The sequence below is a fragment of the Phaenicophaeus curvirostris genome, chromosome 13 (assembly GCF_032191515.1).
Source record: "Phaenicophaeus curvirostris isolate KB17595 chromosome 13, BPBGC_Pcur_1.0, whole genome shotgun sequence".
NCBI classification, from domain to species: domain Eukaryota; kingdom Metazoa; phylum Chordata; class Aves; order Cuculiformes; family Cuculidae; genus Phaenicophaeus; species Phaenicophaeus curvirostris.
The window spans coordinates 12,892,015-12,910,396 of record NC_091404.1 but is presented as its reverse complement, the minus strand read 5'-3'; the positions used below and the strand labels follow the sequence as shown (position 1 = coordinate 12,910,396).

At 40.4% G+C, this 18,382-nt stretch overlaps 1 protein-coding gene across 5 annotated transcripts in view; it reads right to left on the bottom strand.

The window, feature by feature from the left end:
- HTR2C (5-hydroxytryptamine receptor 2C) overlaps positions 1-18,382 on the bottom strand; it is a 215,870-nt gene that overhangs the window by 185,223 nt on the left and 12,265 nt on the right. The window contains exon 1 of one of the 5 annotated variants that reach the window (XM_069867448.1): positions 17,362-17,450. The exons of the other annotated variants lie outside the window; for them this stretch is intronic. The gene's annotated coding sequence lies outside the window, so the exon portion shown is untranslated. Of the gene's footprint in view, positions 1-17,361; positions 17,451-18,382 lie in introns of those variants that run through there. 5 annotated transcript variants of the gene reach the window in all.

Below are 18,382 nucleotides of genomic sequence, written 5' to 3'. Positions count from 1 at the left end.
ACTTAGCTAGAGATTTTGCTCTTGGGAGAAAACGTTTGTAAGGATCAGCAAGATAATTTTATATAGAGTTAAAAACATTATATTTTAAACCTACTCCAGCAAAAAGATACAATAAGAAATATCACTTTCAAATAATGGACAGTTATAAAAAAAATTCAATCAAACCAGTGAAGCAAAATAATCCTTTTTAAAATTATGGTGTCCCAGAGAAATCCTGGACAATGGAGTCTAGATCCTTACGGGAATTAGCAGCTAATGGTGTGATTTTGAAAGAGTTTGTGCCAAAGCTCACTCACATCAGTGACTGCCAAATGCTTAGGCTTTAAGGCCAAGAGTAGAGACTCTAAACATTTGATGCGTCTTTCACGTAGTATAACCCATAAATCTTTAATCAGTCTCCTGTAGCTACCCTGGAAGTCAGTAACGTGCTGACCTCCAAAACTGTTATATTCCCAAGGATTTCTAGTGGTTAAGATTCACTCGGTTTTAGATTTTGGGGGGTTATGCTTCTTCCAACACATATTAGCCTAATTTTATCTTCTGTCCACTGATTTATATAGTTCTACTTTCGCCTATTATTTCGAAAACCTTCCTGGGACCATAAATCTCCTGTCATAGTTCTGGTAAGTATCTGATAAGTACCTGATATTCTGATAAATCCTCTTAACCTTATTTTAACTAGACTGAGCCTCTCCTTAAAAATGCAATTTTACGGACACTCAGTCATTTTTGCAGAAATTTTCTGAGCCCTCTACAAATTGCTATAATCCTTTTAAAAAATATATTAACATCAGAGTGGGGGTGAATGTCTAGGCAGCCACCTCATCAGCAGGGTGTACAGGAGCAATAATCCTTTCCCCCACAGGTACATCCAAGGGCCACGTGCAGTCGCACAAAGCCAAAGCTTAGATGTGGCTGGGTTTCAGCAAGACACCCGGTTCCCATTCAGCATCATGGTACTCTTAACATCGAATCCTCCCACCCTGCAGATGCAAGCAATATTCTTTGTTACCAAATGCATGACCATTGATTTGACTGCATTAAAATGCATAGGAGACTACACCGATTACAATAGGCTTTGAATCAGACTTCAAAAGAGAATGGGTTGTGGAAAACAGGGCTTCCCGAGGACCAGAAGATGTGTTAAGAGCTTATTCCAATAGCATTCTGCAGCAGGAAATACTTATCAAGGCCAGAATGACAGCCAAATGGTAGTTGGCACCCAGGAGGAGTGCTCACAACCCAACCAATGAAAGAAGCAATCAGCAACGGTGCGCTGACACCTAACTGTTAACAAGGAATATCTGCACCTGATAGTACAGCCCAGTTTTAGGCTTCCAGTTCAGTGTTCATGCAAAAAAGTACATGCTACCTCACCTACTTTAATCAATGCAATAAGTTAATGACAAATAAAAAGCCAATATGAAAACCTGACAGATACTACAGATAAGATGCAAAAGAATTGAGCTGATCTACACTGAGTGGGAAGATTCCTTTTCATTGCAGAATAATATATGGCTACGGTATTACAGAAGAAAAATGGAAGATCATTTTAGTTGGTATACAAACCCAGTTCTAAGATGCAGAGTTGTGGCCATTTTGCAAGTTCCAGAAAAAGTTACTGTTCTTGCATGATATAACCAGATGATCAGCAAAGCCATGACCTGACCACCCCACTACACGCTGCAGAAACTTCTGCTGTTCCTAACTTCCAGGATGCAGGACTTGGGGCTGATTCTGCTATGTGAACAGAATCCAAGACCCAGTGAATAAATAATGAGACACACACACACCCCTCCTTGAGTTCAGGGGGTCCCAAGGCAGTCCACAGGCTATGGATGTGTGACTAGCAATATAGAAAGGAGCTTCTGAGCACCAACATTTCACATTAGTAAAGCAGAGTAGCTGCTGATTTATGTGAAACAACATGTTGGCACTGATCACTTTCCAAACCGATGATTTTCTTTTAGGGTTTTTCAAAAGTAATGTGACAACCATTACAAAGAAACTGATAAGAAAAATAACACCTGTTCTGCATTCCTCCTGTCCTCCCTCTCTCACCCACCGGCTTTCACTGGCTGAAGAAATTCTCTCACCTTTCCTAAGAAAAGGCTCCTCCATTTCTCTTAAGTGTCTGATCTTAGTGTTTGTTAACATAGAGACACCAAACAACACAGGTGTGAATCCTTCTCCAGCCTGGCAATTCTTGAATTCCTATGCTATTTGCCAGCAAACAAGTAAACTCCTCCAGTTTTTTTAAATAGCAATAAATTCTTCACTTCTCCATGTCCTCTGAAATGCCATGTACATTCACATCTCTCTTAAAGCAGTAATTGTGCAAGTCAGTAATTCTTAATAATTACAATGAAGATGCTTAGACTATTCCTAGCTACCAAAATTGAAGTCCTTGTACAGATGCAAATATCTTATTTTTAGAGAGATGCAGAGCCACGTTTTATCTCAGTCTAATACCTCTTCCCTAAAGGGCTGCAAATTCTCTTTAACGTGTGGTTTTGTCCTGCAAATGTGACACTCACAAAAAGTGGTTACCAATATAAAAGTATCTGTAAAGCTTCACAAAGACAGAAGGAAAAAAATATTCTTTCAGGCACCATACACCATATTTTTGTCTCTACATCATTAAAGTAAGCTTTTTTTTCTCTTACTGATGTTCTTTTTAAATGATAACAGTAGCAGTGAGACTGCAAAGAGGAGGACATTGCCATGAGCAGTTTATGTTATGCCGGGGTGCAAGCAGATGGGAAATATTGATGCCAATCAATCATTCTTATTCATCAGAGCACTACAGATACAAAAGTTTCCAGGATATCTCCTAGGCATATTTCCATGCTCAGTGATAGAAGTTAATGCCTCTCTCCAAGGTACACTTCATGGTTAATCCATATTTCCTGGAAACATGATATTTTCTGTTTAACATTTTTACTACTGTTGTAAATTTGTTCTTTTCAATATACTTTGCAGACAGGCTTTTACATGCAACTCAAGCACATCCTTTTGATGGCAAAATATTCCATCTTTCCTGTGGATACAATTGATATGGGCACAACAGCACTAAGGAACATCACTCAAAGAAAACGCCTCTCCAGGGGTGAGAGGTGGCTTCACAAGCACTTACAAAATCTTGCAGGTTCCCACTGTTTTGGTGGCCACACAGCATCTCCTGCTGCCACACTGCTTGCCTGGTAGGACACATGATGAGCCACCGTCCAGAGCTGAGGATGCTCTTTAATGACAGCATTGTTTATGCACCTGACATTCTTATAATTTGAGTTAGGTTGGGGAGTTTCCATGGAAACAAAACACGACACTAAGAAATAAAGCAGAAAACAGATTTGAAAAGAGGGTCCCATGCTGTAGCCCACTGACAGTCTGGAGGGACTCCAGCACTTGTCACAGCCATGAGAGAGGGAAGTACGGGTAAAATAAATCTTTATGAAATGGTATCATCCAGTCACATTTCAGAGCTACTTCATTGGCGATGAGCAGCTTGGGCAACAGCAACACAACCTGAACCACTGCACAAGCCGCAGCTCCAGACATGTAAGAGGCAATGGAGGCAGCACTGCTCAAAGCTCAGCCACAATCAATGGGGACACACAATCATTTCATGTCAGATTCAAACATCTTGGAAACAGGCTTTGATGTACAGATTCAAATGCCTGGATTTCCAGCTTTCACGTGATGAACATTGTCCTGTGCGGTACGTGAGCTCTGATCTCAGATGCCCTGCTGACTGCCTAATGATAAAGTGGGTTTGCTCAGGCTGTGTCTCCCAGACAATCAAGCATGGTAACCCTTGGTATGGAACAACCAACCTTTACTTATTAGCAGCCACTCCAAAGCATAAGTGCAAGATGGCTAGGAATCACTGTCAGCCACTTCCATTATTTGATCTTTCACCACAGAGTCAGAACTCTCAGCTCAAACACTCCAGCCAGCCAGAGGAAAGAGATCACTGAAATGCAGCAGTTGAGAGAAAAGCTGAAATCTCAATGCCATCATTACAGCAAGAAGGAAGCGAAGAACCATCATCTTTCTTTTCAAACGTTCACGACCTGAAAAAATACATCCAGAATGAGCTGCACTTTAAGACAAACCTCATTGTAGTCTGCATGGAAAAACAGCTATTCAGGCCTATTTCTGCTAGAAACCCTGCGCCTAAGGCACACGGAACACAGCACCAGTGCTGGTGAAACTGCATCTCCCTCAGCCCTGAGCAATGTCAGGATGGTACAGAGCTGAACAGACTCCTGCTTCTCCCCAGCTCACTGAACACAGACATGGTGCTGGCAGGACGCAACACCATGCTGCATTACCAGCCCTTAAGCTAACTGCATGAAAGCTACTTTCAAACAAGCACAGCTCACTGTTGCCTGGAGATTGTGGCTTGACTCCTGAAAGCTGCATAGCCGTGGAGTTCTGCACACTACAGATCCTGAACAAAGAAGGGACACAAGCTGGCCATTATCCAGACAGCAAACACAGATCTCAGGAAGTCAGCATGAGAGTTTTCCTAGAAGCCTGATAAAGAATAATAAGTTCAAATACGGAGAGACAAGAAGGTCTTGACTTTGGACTCATTCCACCTACAGTAAAACTCTTATTTGGATGGTTACGCATACTGTTTTCTTGCATTTATCTGACAAGTTACTGCTTTTTGTGCAACAAATTCTATTGAAAAATAACATTGTTAACAATTTTCAGGAATACCTGTACAAGAACACTACACCCTCAATTTCTGAGCTCTCTGTTGTTTCTTATTCTATTTGTTGAAACACCTGAATATGGCTCAAATGTGACAAAACTAAAGGATGAAGGTAAGACTAGGCTGCTATCCAGGAAACTCACAGTGATTTCTCAGCTCTGTCGAGATGCGCAGCCTGGACATATCATGCCTCAATACTTTGCATGTCTCAAGTCTCCAATGGTAAAATGAGATCAAAGACAGCAAACGCTGCCCGTAGGATTCTCTGAGGCACATCAAGAGGACTGGCCCTGGGGACAGCCTTCCTTGTACTCACCCTTGATCCTCCTCATCCTCTTTGAATCTAAAATCTTCTATCTGGATGTGGTACTTAGCATAACAAGGGATGTCACAATACTTGAAAATAAGAATAAAGCCCCCCAAAAAAGTCAAAGACATACTTCTAAAGAAAAAGAAAAATCACATATCATTGGGTTTCTTCATAAATATCAGTTAATATATCCTGGATTTTCAGTTGTCTTGAACTGGAACAGTACATTTCACTTTAACACTCTCTTCCTCTGCTGCTAATGCCACCTGCACCCTCACATACCCCAGACAAGATTTCCTTTGTGCCTGTCCACCTGGACCATCTGTTTCCCATCTTCGGCCCAGCCAGCACGTACAGGCATATGCTGGGAATGATTTACACCATTTACATCAGGGAAGTCACACTGGAGGGAGCTCACCACATCCTCAGATAATAATCATCTCCCTTTCAGGAAAAGGAATAGTTGTGGTGAGGACAAAAAGGAACAGACCTTGTTCAGGAGCACCACCCAGAAGGGGTTCAAATCCAAGAACCTTGCAGCTCTGTAAGCTCACGGGCCAGCACCGAGCATGCTCCTGAGCATCCTATCGTAGTTCACGATATCATATGCTCAGATTAGAGTTGAACAACAAGTACCTCATCCTTGTTTAAGAGACACATGAATTATTGATGATGTTCATGAGCCCTATTAAACTGTCTAGTGGGCCAGCAAGAACATTCAGTAGTTCAAAAGCATTAAAATGCATAATAAAGCTTTCTATTTTGAAGTTTGGCCGTTAGAGAAAAGAACCTTTGCAAATATATAATTTTGTGTAATTTCACTTGGATGCTCACTGTAATAGCCGTAGTATTTATGACACTATGAGTCATACCCATACACTTCACACATAGCAAAGATACCATTATCCACTGAGTCCTTATGCAGGAAAATATTCTACTAAAGGCAAGGCTTGCTTATTTGCCTTAAACTACAGACAGTCTATAAATGTGTACTATTTCTGTGCATACATCTGTGTCAGCCATGAAATGCCTATAAATAAGTGCTACAGAAGATGAATTGTCAATATTATGAGAAACACCTTCTAGTAATTCTTGTTTAGATCCTGCCTATAAAATTGAGAATGCAATTAAATTGCCTTCTTATTATGAGCAAAGACAAACCCTTGTCATACAATAATTAAATCATAAAATAAAGCTTCTCAAGAACAAAGACCATTGCACATTCAGAACATGATATTCGGTCTCATCCTGCCAGCATTTATGCGTTTCATTGAGTGCAATCAGAAGACAGAAAACAGTTATCGCCTTATTTCAAATGTAGCGCAGAGCGGGACAGAGCTGTTTTGAGGGACAAGAGAGATATTTCTCCATTTGGCTTTGGCAGCTATTCAGCTGCAAACTTGAGAAATTCCTGCAGTGAAGGTCAGCTCCTCTCTTTCCTTCCTCCTCTTCATATAATGCGTAGGGAGATTGTGGCTCCTGAGGACATAACCCCTCACTGATTGTCAATACAGTTTTCACAGCTACCAAGGACCTTTCTGGGTAAGACACTGCACACAGCTTCTGGGATTTCACACATTTATTCAGTGCTGTTAATAATCACACAGTGTAAACCTATTTATTCTGAAAGACTCAACGTCTTGATTTAAGGAACCCTTCAGTAGCTTGGGACTCACAGTCCACCTCAGCCACTGAGGTTACTGTGAAATACTAATTGGTATTTGAAGAGATGATGTCACGTATTATATTCAAAGGTATTTAACAGGATGTAGCTGCTACATAAATATTGTGTAGTTATTATTTGCTAAATCCACATACAATATCCCTTTTCAATATCCTTGCTCTCCTTGCTAGCAATCCCCATCCACGTAAGAGTTACTAACTTGGGAAAATGTTTAACCTGTAGGTGTTCTACTCTATGACAAGCCTCAGAGACTGCACTGAAACGAACTGTGTCATCCAAAATTCAACCCTTTGCAGAGCCCTGCCATGAGCAGCAACTGCCCCAAACCCCAGGAAACGAATTACAGAACCTATAAACCCGGAGCACTTTCAAAAGCCTTTCTGATAGCCAAAGAACTGTTAACAAACAGGTAACTTAGCCTCAGGAGTCATTAAAAACCTAATGCAGTTCCAGAATTACATATATCCCAACACTGCCACTGCAATGGATTTCTACATAGCAGTACAGCAACAGCTATTATAATAAGACAGGAGGAAAAACTCTAGGCAGTAATTTATCCTTGGATCTTCGTCTTTTCAGTGTCTACCTTTGTGCAAAACAAGAAGAGGATAACAGAGCCTGTTGTCCAAAAGGTACTACCTCTTCCTATAATAATTTTTTTAAAAAGAAAAAAAAAATCTTCTATTTCCTCTCCCATCAGAAATTTGTCTTCCTGAATAATCTGAACTCTCTTTAGAAACCTGCATCATGATTCTCAAGCTTGACCTCTCAATTACCAATCCTCAAATAAACCACTGCCATTACAACATACATCCAGCCCCTCAGGATGCTTTTCATACTATTAGGAAGTCTAGTTCTCAGTTTAAGTATTTTCTCATTTTTCCTCAATCATCCAGAAGCAAAAAAAGAAGTCCCTGAGCAACACATAGCGAAAGAGATAATTCCATCTATCTCATCATGCAGTTTTCTCCCAGACATCTCAAAATAAAAATCAGAAGTGAATAAAGCTTCATAATTATTATTCACAGAGTGTTTCTAGCAAGCTTTTTACTCATCTCTGGGAGATAGTCTTCTGCATTAATGTAAGACAACATTGTAAACCCACTTGCAAGCTCTATAGAGGGTTCTGAATTCATCCTTGCTTGGGGCAGCGATGTGGCTGATAGTCATTTCCTGATCAAGGTTATCTTCTGGAATCCATAGGTCAGGATATAGCCTGTACAGAAAAATGTTGATGCAGCTATAGAGTGACAATATTTAGAAAGTAAGAAGAGGATAGGGATTGTTTCTTTGCTTGTTTATTATAGGCATATTGAGAGTCTTTCATTTGGATTCCGGATTTAGTTCTTCTTTCAGCTACAGCTAATAACCAGATGACAAACAGAGCATTAAAGCTACATGACTAGCTAAGCTTGTAAAGCCTTAATAAGAGATCCTTTGGACGGCACTGTAGAAGAGTGTTGGAAAGCACTACACAAAAAAATTAAGTGTTTGTTTGTCTTACAACTATTGCAGGTCACCACACTTGTCATAGCTTCAAACCTCTCAAAAGGAGCTCATGAAAGTGAAATCCATGAACACTAAACAGAAAACATGTTCCTGAGGCAGGCACAGATACCAGCTCAGTTCTCCATCGTGCCATTTTATTTATGCCATTGCTGCAGTCAAGGGATGTTTGCAATGGATCTGACTCACTATGCCGGTCAGGAAGCTTCATACAGTAAAATGTGGCCACGTGCCATCCAATAGGCAGCAGACTTGAAGGAAAGACAGAGCCATTGGAGACCTGCCACCAGCATAATTAACTCCATGGCACGAAACATTTCTCCTTCCTTTTTTCTTTTCTCCTACAAATGCCAGTATTGTAGAAGCCATAAACACCCTGTGAGATTAGTGCAATCATTTTATACTGCTCTGCAAGTCACTGTGTAACAGCTAGATGACAACATGCTGAACTTTGCATTCATCAGCGAAGTACAAACTTTCCTAATATATTATAAAAACAGTGATATCAAAAATGTGAAAATAACTGTAAACATTGAAGGGCTGTATGTCAAAATGCTAAAAAAAAAATCAGGCAGTTAAACTCTTTATAATCTCAGGAAGAGTGGTGATGCTAAAAAGTCTACTGTGTAGAAACAACACCCTAAAGTTTTGATAGACTTAGAAATGTAAGGTTAAAGAAAGAAATCCAAAATGTGTGATTCTAGTTCTGAAATAAGATTCCTCCTCAGTCTGTTAATCCATACCCAGGTGACTTCTCATGGCCTGGAACAACAGCAGAACTGCCTCTCACCTTCCCTCACACACATCATCACATGCATTTAATGAAGTGTTTACATGGCAGGAAAATAAAACAATTGCTGCAAGCCATCCTCTCCCCATAAGATATACATTTTTTAAAAGTGACCTTTGAAACTATTTTCTCAAAAGGTAAGGAGAGAAAGAAAGAGTCTCACGAGCTCAAGTATCAATGGAAGGGACCCTCATGAGCACACAGAGCTTACTGCTCCAGCAGGAAGAGAAGAAACTTGCCCTCCCAGGTATCGCTTCTCCCAAGTTAGCATCACCAGCCCAGCACCTACATCTGCTCTTCCCAGGAAGTCCTACTGAAGTGCTGCAGGAAGACATAGTATTTGCCCAGCCACAGCTGAGAGAACCAGGGAAAACCATACCTTATCTCCTACAGCTCTTCAGAAGATTAATTGAAACTCCAGAATGAGGCAAGTTTCTCCAGCCTACTTTGACAGACTAAATCAACACAAACTATACAAAACAAGTCAGAGAAATAAAAAGAGAACTACCGTAAAATCTAAACCCAGCAGCAGTCAGGGACAAAGTTTAAATCTCCAGTTAATAACATCTATTACTTGCAGCGCTCACCACAGACTAAAACATTTCATCTCACCTTGGAAAAAAAAATACTACTTCTCAGGCTGAAAAGGGGACTCATCCAGCACTCCCATGGGCTGATATTGTCAATATAGTAACCTTCTTTTGTGATAATGCTCTAATCCACATTCCAGTACTTTAAAAATGCACACTTACCTTGTAATATATTAAGGTTTACTTAAAGTTAATAAGACTTGTTTATTCTAACATTTTCACCATGACTAGAAAGCCTCTGCACTGCAAGTTGGCAGCAATAACTCCAATCTAACCAAACTTTTTTTTACGAGTAGCACAAGATTATCACTTCAGCAAAGGGTTTTTACAGTATAATGTCCACACAAACAGTGAATAAACTTTAGAGAAATAAAGAGCAGGGGCAATAACACCACCACTCCCCAGGCAAAATGGCCTTCTATTACCCTTTGGCATATTTATTATTTGGTTCAATATAAAGTTAGATTCCTTTTTGCAACATTTATTTTTACGAAGAGTTACATTCTTTTCTGTGCACCATATCAGCTTAACATCCCCTTGCTGATCAGCCTAACTGGGAACACGATGAGCAGTTAGCTCCCTGTGCTTTCCTTTGTGTCCACTGGACTGCATTTATGCACGTTAGATAAGCACAGTGTCCCTCTTGCTATGATACCAATAAAACACTCTCTTAAGAACAGAATGAATCAACCCAACATAAAAATGAGCTGAAAAGTTCTTAAATAATCATGGCATCTTCATTTTGAATAAAACCAAATTTTAAGCATCCAAGGTTTGAATCTTATTAAGACTTCTAAGAGAAATACTCTAGAGCACATTTTTTATTTAAATTAGCATGACGCCCAAGAGCTTTAGCACATATTTTCTTCTTAGGTAGTCCTTATTACTTTGTGACTGTTTCATATCGCCCCTAAATAACACTGTCACTAGCTAAATGAATAGAGTGTGCCATACTTACAGATGATTTACACAGAACTAAAACATATATCGGTAGACATATTTCTACCCTGAGTCTCTAGATACAGTTCCCTTTGGCATCAAAGGAATTATGAGCCTTTCTGCCCTGAATTTATAACAAGCTAATTTACATATGCACACACTCCTGAGCTCTGGCATGCACAAATTTGCACAAAGTTGGAAACTTCATCTGTGAAAGGCGCACTGCGTGCTTCACCCTATTCTCCTGAATAGGCCTGAAAGCCATTGTTAGGACCACTTGTCATAACTCATTTATAGGCACTTCTCTACTTCTTGGAGAAGAGGAGAAAATAAATAGACAAGAAGGAAAACATCCAATCTTATTCAACACTTGCATGGCATGCATTGGATCATTTGGAGCTGTAAGGACTTATGGACTCTCCTACATGTACAGAAGAACCCTCATCATTACTGGTGAGGTCAAACAGTGAAGAGTTGGATGCTGAAGGCCAGTCACATCAATAACATGCCTCTGTCTTCCCACTGGTCTTTTATATGTTATTCTAAGGATGTTCCATTCAAAAATTTTGCAGATGCTAATGAACAAAGCAACAACCACAAAAGAAAACTTATCATATGAAGAAAATTGCAAATAAAATCATGCTAGCAGTAAAACTGACCATCAGCTGGTGATAAATCAAACTTGTAAGTGTATTGGCTACTGGAGTAGTGATGGTAACAAAGGAAGTGCACAACTGAAGAGCTAGTAATTAGAGGTCTAATGCCTGCAACATCACTCCTCTGATTTAGCTGCTCAGTGCCCTGGATAATACATTCTACTTGCTAACAGAGATACATTTCAATGCGACTTCAAACCCAGTATTTTAAAAAAATCAAATACATTTTTCTACTTACTACACACATTTCAGACCTCATTTCAGATTTAAAGTAATACTGGAAAATTTTTCAGAAAACAAATAATCTGGAAATAAACAATGAACTCCAAAGTAACCATGAAGATGCAGACAGAAAAATCCCCAAATTCCCCCCCAACATCTTGCTACCACCTTGGCTGCTGTCATACACCTCAATGTCTCACCATAGCAAAGTCGATATCCTGATAATGGTTGGACTCGATGATCCGGTGGGTCTCTTCCAACCTGGTTATTCTATGATTCTATGATAATGCTCACAGCCTTACGTGAAGCCCTCCATCTCCAAATCACTGAGAGGAGTAGCTGGGCAGCTCCTTCTACTTTTTGGCCATGATTTTCGCAAATTTCTTTGCAACATCCCACTTCTAGCTGTGTTAATTTGTGTTACAACTGGCCAGAGCTTGAAAGCTGGAGGAATCTGCCAGGGAGCACAGTCATATAAGAGCTTAGAGCCAGACGCAAGGCCTTCTCCCTTCACCTTGACACTCTGCAATCATCTTCTCAAGGAGCCTCCATGGGAGAGAAACACCAGCTCCTGCTCAGTCAGGTGCAAGGAGCCCTGCAGATGAACCCCAGGACTGGCTCAGAAACAAAACACAGCACTGCTGTGTCTTTCTGTGCTAAGCAAAGCAACACCAGGCAAGGAGAGGGCAGTGATTTTGCAGAGAGGCAGCTACAGAAGAAAATCTACCATGTTGTAAAATTATCCTTTCCTCACTCACATAGTTTTAGGCATTATATACCCCCCTGGGGATGTTCTTAAACACATTCACAACACAGTCAGACATACGCGATACTAATCGCTGCTGGCAGGATATATTAGAGTTATTATATTCTCACCTTGTTTCTTATATTATTCTCTAAGCATCTGCTATTTGCCACGGTTGGAGACAGGATACCAGGCTGTCAGTAATTGTTACGTCAAGGAAATAAATGGACTGTTAAAGAACAAACTGAAAAAATGAAGACGGCAAAAAGAGAGGGGAAAAAAGCAATCAAGGTGGAATCATAGAGTCCCAGACATAAGGACAAGGCATACTAAATGACAAAGAAATACCAGGGTGAGCACTGAAGGGATGGAAAGTAGAACACAACAGCAGAGTGATGGGAGGAGGAAAGGTTTTACTCCATATTCCTGCTGGAAGGGAAGTACCTCAGGGGAGAGAAAATGGAAAAAGATAATCAAGATAAGGAAAAGACCTAGATGCTAGCTGTGCAAGATAAGGAGCTGAACAGGAGAGTTTTGATGGAACACAAAGAGATATATTCCTCCAGCAATTGTAAGTGGTCAAGATAGTTAACCAGCCTGGACACGAAGCCCAGATCAACACCACAGATCAATTGCTAGTGGACTGAACTCCTAAGGAATGAAAAGAAAGTAATGGAATTGAACACCAGCAGGAAACGCAAAGAAAAGACAAAAAAGAATAGGGAAACAGAATAGTGCTAAAATCTGTAATTTGTTTTATCTTTGTCATGGGTGATTTTATGGATACCTCAACAGCAATCTGCTCTGTCTCTCCCAGAAAACATCGTCCAATGGCCAGTAGGAAGCACAAAGCAACAGAGATGGTTGCAACTGCAGAGGCCCCTGTATCTGCATTTGATGGGAACCTCAATCAGCCCTCTTGGATAAACCTGAAATGATTTTTAATACACTTAATAATGCCAGGGGAGGAGGGGAAGGGCAGGCATAGCAGCTGTGCCAGCATTGCAAGCTTGCTCTTTTGCAAACAGCTCAGTGACACACCGCACACTGACTGTAAGAATATCATTACATGAAATTACTATCGTACACTTTAAAAGTCACTGATAATCAACAAAATGTAAATTTAATGAGGAACCATCAGCGAATGGAAGTGCTTTTAACTGGGCCTAGAGAGAAGTTTCTCAGCCCAATGCAACTCCAAACTGGCTGAAGTGATAAATACTGCCAAACTCAGGCAATTACAGCCAAGCAACTCAAACCTCTTCATTTGCCAGACACTGTCAAAGATCAGGCAATGTTACACAGGAAAACACAAATCTATTTGTCTAGGATCAAATAATGCAATGGTGAATGATCTACCCCACTTATAGAGGGGCAATACCAAGAGACTCAGAAACAGATATGGGAGTCAGGGCAGATAAATGGAACATGAGGTCCCAGGGCCAAGCTGATGCTATAGGATCTAATGACACACTTGGATGTCTGAAGAACAGCAACTTTTCCCAAGGCTAGAAAGGTGCTGTTGCTTCTACAGATGGTGTTAGTGAGAATATTAGTAGAATATGGTGTTCTGCTGTCCCAGAATAGCCATCTCTGATGTCTATGGCTCAAAAAGATGTGAAAATCTGGGAGAGAATGCGTAGGACTTGAGGGCCTGAAAACAGATCGTGTGGAAAGAGTTTAAATTATATGATCACTTTAGCAAAAAGAAGGCTGAACAATGATTTGTCCGCACCATGGGAAATTATTTCCGTTACTAGCAGTCTCCTTAATTAAGTAGATGAAGAATAAGGTTCAACATATGGAACAAGTAAATAAACTTAGATTGGATTTTTTTTTTCCTAACTCACCAGAAATAATTACTCACCAAAACAACTACCCTCAGGACACCCTTCAGTCCCAGTTATCTGCACTCTTTAAATAAGGCTGGATATGCTTGAATTATCAGGAGACCAAACGATTCTAAGAATCACACATGCCTTACAGGACTGAGGAGTGCTAGAGAGTATTTACCATACCCACATCACAATGCTTAGACTTACATACTTACACGAGGTTTTATATTTGCATATTATTTTAGAAAACAGAGAAGGCAATGATTAGCATTTAAAAATAGGAAAATTATCAAGGCAAGAGACCTCTCTGATACATATATATTCACATTCATTCCAGCATTCAACTATGATTTTATTGCCATAAGTCAAGCACATAATACTAGGTACCATAAAATCTAAAAATACATGCTTTCCCAAATAAAGTTCATATTAAAATTAAACCATAACTGTAAGAATTTCAGTAGACTTACAATAGCCCCCATCAGAAACATTAAAATTACAGTCTTTCAGATAACAATGTCCACAATGACTGTTTGCAAACAACTATATACATTAAACTGTGGATAATTAATATGCTTCTGCAATCTTTTTTATTTTTGCCTTCGCATCAATAGCTGTGATAAAATCATACGTGTCTGCCCAGAGACTCCTGAACATTGTATATGCTGAAAAATCAGAGAGATAGGCATCCACGGTCAAATGCTGCATACTTGGCATGAAAACACACTCCTGAATTCCATATTTTGGCTGAAATGAGCTTGCTGGGCAAGTCCCAGATATAAAATGTTTCACGGGACAAATCTCACAGTACCAGTCTTCCCTCTGCAGTACTAACTCCCTGTGTACAATTAAGGTGGTGGGAAAGTAGGCAGTAGCAAGAGATCTGCAAAGCCCACTGACACAACCACCAGTCTCTAAACTGACACAGCTCCTGGAATGTACGAGTCTGGAAACGAGGTGGAAAGGGAAGCATGACTTCTGCCTGAAGACCAAACCAGCTGAAGTAGGTCCTATGCCACCCAAGTTCACAGACTGTGGCCTGAGGTTGGAAATACTTTTGGTGACAGTGGATCTACCTGTATGATGTCCACTACTACCTAGCTCATAAATAAAGTGCAATTTCAGCATGAAACAACTTCCTAGCTCTATCTGCTCCTTTATCCACTGTGCAGAAACCACAGAATTCATACAATATTTACAGTGAGGAATGAGTATTTCAGTGATGGGAGAAGTGATGTCATCTCTCTAGTATTTGTTGGCTTATAGCTACAATGTGAAATCAAACGGCTGAGGAACACGTCATTTCTATTCATGCTGCATTATGCAGAAACGCACACATTACAATCCACATCATCTGAACAAAGGTAGCAAGATACTTGGACACATGCCATTGCGGCTTTGTAGTAATATTATGATCCTTTGAACATTTTATGATCTCCAATGATTATAGCATTTGCATTGGGCTGATGATTCAAATTAATCTGATTTTCAAAAGTTACAGCATTTAATTAGGATTACTATTAAAATCATAGCATTTAAAAGAGAATATTATGACAACATCTGCCTTGAAATGGGTTGGGGGTGGGGAGAATCAGTCAGGGGTTTTAATAATAACAGCTAGCAAACTTCTGGAACAATAAACAATAGGTAGCAGCTGCCTCTTATCTTTGGGGTGGAAAGTTACTTGATACTTTTGCACCTCAAAACATTTCTACTTTGATGCAGCATTAAACAATACAGGTCCCTTTCTATGCATTTTCTAAACGACTAAATCCTCACACTCCATTTTGACTTTTATTGCTTTTCAGGCTGGTGAGAGCCATATAATGATTCATCATTAAAGTAATCTTTAAGCAGCTTTGTTCCTATTTGCTGCTATATATATTAAATAGAAATTGCTCTTTGAATTCACCTCTAAAGTCAAACTCAATTTTTTATCTAACAAGAATGGTATCTCCAGTCATCATATGAATGCAGCAAAGTGAGAAAACCTTTTGCATAATATAAATATCTGCACTCGCTAAGAGGAGGCTGATGCCACCACCTACTGTGAACGCATTTTGTAAGTGGTACAAAGCAAGAGATTTCAAATGGGGTAGCACAGTTTCTTAAAGATACTCCAGGCACTATCAGAAAAGCATGGTTTTAATCAGACTCAGCAGATTCTGGACGACAAGCTTTGTTCACCTGTAGCTGGTTTACAAGTAGCATCCAAAAAATAAACACGCAACAGTCACTGGAAGACTGGAGGCACCTAGGGAGTGACCATCATTTACCTCCCCATAGAAACCAGGAAAATCACTCCCTAGCAAATAGTTCTTGAATTTTCAAGTCATCCCCTTTGCACTTGTCTGTTACCCATTCCCTGCATCACCTGTAACTGCCAAGCAGCACACAACTGGCCAGTGGTCCCACTGAAGCTCACCAGGTGTGGGACCTGATGGATAAGGCCAGGTATTTGTCTCTGAAAAGGCAAACCTCACAGGGATCCCAGCATCACTGCTGCCAGGTCACCACTGGGCACAGATGAACATCAAGCTTATCTCCACCCTGCTACAGAGCACCCACGAGGAGCAGAGGAGACCCCTGTACTTGCTCTATGAGAAAAACAGTTCTGTGACTGTCAGGCAGAGGAAGGCATCAGAACAAAGCATGTGACACACAATGCTGACCAGCCTCCATTTAATAAATTACAATTTTAAAAATTACCATTATTAACTCTAGCAAATAGCTCTTGACTTCCACATAATTAGAGTTTAATGCAAAACTTTATTACTGACCAGAAAGGCTGCTTAGAAATAATCAGTAGTTCAAATGTACTGGTTTGATTTCCTGAGCGGATGAGAGTACGGCTGTAAGGCACATATTCCCATCCGCTTTTTCAAACCACATCACACGTGAATATGCTCCAACATTTTGCTGTTTTCACAGAAGTACTCTTTGAAAAATGCACTTACTGAAGTAGGGGCACAAAGACAACCAAAACCGTTGCTGGCCAGCAAGCACCAAACTGGTTTTGAAATTTGAAAGCATGTTTGAAAGAAGCATCTTATTTTAATTCAGTCACTTCTGATCACTATTCTGCATGTGTGCAAATAGCAGTAAATGGGATGACTACCACATAAATTTTCTAGTGTTTCCTGCACAGGAAGTTGGGTTATTTAAAGCTCATCATTTTTTATAAGCACTCTTCTAGAGAAAAGTCATTCAGATGACCTCACTCCAGTACTACACCGGTGAGACTCCTCTGGATATTTGTACGTTTATGTTTTCCCCTCTCTGAGTGAAGCCAGGAGATCTTTCTCCTCTTTTTTATGAGAAATGAGTGTTGCTATGGAGCAGTGCTGTCCAGCTTTACCTAGCATGTGAGTAAGAAGGGATCCTCTTTTCCAGGATGGAGAGGAACAACTAATTTCCAGGCACCACCGCAGCCTCCATCCCCAGCCCAGGTTGTGGCTTCTTGGCTCATACCCATGTCTTCTTCTCCACCTGAAACACAGAGGCCTTGCACAGCATTAGAGGTCTTCTCTACAGCATGCCAAAGGAGGATGCACAAGTGTCCTGTTCTAGCAAAAAAAGGAAACATGTCCTTGCCTGCATTTGGGCCCAAATTACAGCTAAAAAATGTGGATTGTCCTCCAGCCTTCCATATAAGATATGCCAGTGCTGAGTCAAGCATAGCATGACATCCCTGTTTTGAGGAGACAAAAATAAATGCTCTGACCAAACTGCTCAGGTAGCAACATGTTCCAGCCAGGAAGCCCCAACTAAAGAAAACAAAAGCGACTAAAAAGATGTAGATGCAGTGTAGATGACAGTCCTGCTTGTTTTCCTGAAGACTGCAGTTACGAATGATACATTTGTTCTGCCGGGATGCCACAGAAACACTTCAGAAACCATTACACAGCAATGGCACTGTCGGTTGTGCTCAATAGATCTACAATGCCAGAAACATGAACAAACTTCTCTCCACGTGATCCAGCCATGTAACTCAGGAAACACCCTTCTGTTCTGCACAGACAGGTTTCCTTGGCAGGGTCTGCACTCATGTGCTTAGGAGCCCACATGCAAACATACACAGTCAACCAGGAGAACCAAATCAAATAGGTATCCAACATCCAACACCCTGTTTTTCCAGAGGAAATGTTAGAAAACTTCCTTTTCAGCTTAAACTTTACAGGGTAAATCTCCCACTGGAAGTCTCAAGACAAACCGAAAACGCATGCCCCAGCGGCGAGAAAGGAAAAACTACTGATTTTGTTAGGGATTTCCCAAGAAGGCACCTTTCCTAAATGAGCCTAAGGAAATTTGATGGCACCGGCAGTTTTTGTCTCCCAGGTATTGATGCAAAAAATCCTCAAGCCAAGGTTGCAGGTGAT